Source organism: Apteryx rowi, unplaced genomic scaffold (assembly GCF_003343035.1).
Source record: "Apteryx rowi isolate R43461 unplaced genomic scaffold, aptRow1 scaffold_251, whole genome shotgun sequence".
Lineage (NCBI taxonomy): Eukaryota > Metazoa > Chordata > Aves > Apterygiformes > Apterygidae > Apteryx > Apteryx rowi.
Window position 1 is genome coordinate 176,886 of NW_020448875.1, and position 2,395 is coordinate 179,280.

Here is a 2,395-nt window from a genome sequence, read left to right on the forward strand (position 1 = left end):
TGCTGGTCCCCATCCTGCATTTGCACCCCACAAACCCCTCAGCGAGGAGGGGGATGACTTAGTGCTCGGCTGCGTGTGCACAGGCTGCAGGGGAAAAGGATCTCTGGGAGGGGGATGCAAGATATTGCCCTGACTTTTCCTTCCCCRTCTTGCAACCATCCCCTTGGCAGTGTTTTCCGGGTGCAAACATGGGCTTAGGCAGACGCTGCTCTGGGAGGTGCCGGGCAACTCCCAAGCCTGGGGGGGTGACGAGACCTCGCAGCCCCCATTCCCTGTGCGGGCAGAGCCAGTGCCGCAGGGACATCCACGCTCCCCAGCGCTACCCTGCCACGGGCAGGTCGGCACCAAACCCCACCAGCCYGGAGCAAACCCAGGTCCAGCAGGTTCCCCAGCAGCAGCAGCGGCACAGGGATCCCAGCCCCATGCGACGCCCCGTCCTTGCACAAGGAGAAGGACATCCCCTTGCCCGTTCCCTTGCAAGAGGCTGGGGAAATGCTGGCAAATCCAGCGCTTCCCAACCCGGGGAAGCGGCTCTGCGAAGGCGMCCAGGCTGATTGCAGCGCAGCCKTCCTCCCCCCYCCCGGACCTCCCCGCTCTCGCCATGGCCCTTCCTCCTCCCCCAGCCCCTGTCGTCACCAGCTCGAGGAAGAGTCGCGGCAGCCTTCGCCGGAGCCCAGTCCTCGCCGGAGCGGTCCTGGTGCGGCATCCCCACGCCTCGGCCGGCACGGCGCGGCGGAAAGGAGCTCGGATCCCCCCCCCCCAGGACCCTTCCTCGCTCTCCCCATGGCAGGTAAGGGGGCTCCCCCTGGTCTTCGCAGGGTGGGGAGGGGAGAAGTGCTGCGCCCCTGGATTTCGGACTGATGGGMATGCAGAGGCAGGGAAAGTTTTCCAGCTAGGCACAAAGTTCCTGCCTGGAAAAAAAAAAAAAAAACAAAAACCTCCCAGCCTTTTAAAACCAGGCAGAGGAGCAAACAGACCTATCGGCGCCGCAATCTCTGCTGCTCTCTGCGAGTTATCTATCGCTGCTGCCGCTCTGCTTGAGCGTTGGCTCCGGACGGCTTAGCCAAGCTCCCGCCTCCGTAAGCATCCTCTGCTCGCGGGGTCCGTCCTCGAGCCGCTAGCAGCCGCCCGGGGGCTTGCTGCATCCCTCCAGGAAAGCCGTCCGGCTCCCACCCGTGCGCAGCGCTCTGCAAGGACGTGGGTGCTTTGTGGGGTGTCTCCGAAGCGGTCTCAAGCATGAAATCCCCAACTTTCTTCCGTATGGCACCGTATAATTGAGACCAAAGAGGGAGCAGGCAGAAGCAGCCCTCCCAGCATCACTTTTGCACTCCCCTGTACCCTTAGATATCTCGGCGAGGGGAGGCACAGCCGTAATCGTCTCCTCAGCTCGGTGCAGCRGCCGTCGTGTCTCCTTTTGCTTCCCACCCCTTTCACCATCTGCGTGTTCATCAGCCCAGCCGCAAGTTGAAAACTGAGCAAAAGCTAACGAGGAGCTGATGAGGGTTTCTTGCTTTTACCATGCCGGTTATGAATTTAAGCCGAAGCGGCTCCTTGATTACAAAAATCGGTGCCTCCCCTTTGCCCGGGGCTGGGAGCTTTCCAGGAACCACCTTGGTTTCAGGGATGAAAGCAGCAGCCCGTCCGGGTCATTGCACGGTGTGCGGGGACGGTTCCTGGGCTCTCAGGGCAGGTTTGGGGCAGGCGCCTTGTATGCACGAGCAAGAGCTCTCRGAGCCTCTGCAGAGCAAGTTATTTCCCTATTCACTGAGAAAGGGAATCGAGCACTTCCATGGGTGGATGGATGGATGGGTGGATGGTGAAAGGATGATCCCTCTTCGCAGAAGTGAGCAATACTGGTAACCACTTGGCCTTCCCCAAAATACATGGGTCTAAGATCTCTCTGCTTTCCCCGAGGCTCAAAGCAAGCGAGATCCAGCAGCTCGGGTGTCACCCACGGGGGGGGGGGACATCAGTCCATCCTCTGTGCCCCTCTGGTCCCTTTGCAGCACCCAGGTGATGAAGAGGTGCTTTCAGGGGGATGGTTTGGGACACCCTTCCCGAGAGGGGACAGCGCAAGGTCTTCTCGCAGCCGCAGCCCCACGGGCAGCCCCGGAGCAGGGCTGGAGGGAGACGCCAGCCCAGCGCGCTGCAGCCGGGAGACGCTTCCCGACGCTCGCTCCCGGGGGGACGACATTGTTTCTGGGCGAGGAGGGCAGAAGGACGTTCAAAACTAGTTGTTTTCTGGCATCTGGGCTCCGTCTCCGCTAGGAAATCGCCCAGGGGCAGAACGGACTCTGCCGCTCGCTGTCCGCACCCAGTCGAGCTGGGGAACGGCTCCGCAGGGATCTGCACTGCCCCTAAACCCACCCCCAGGGCTTTCCCGTGGGGAGAGAGA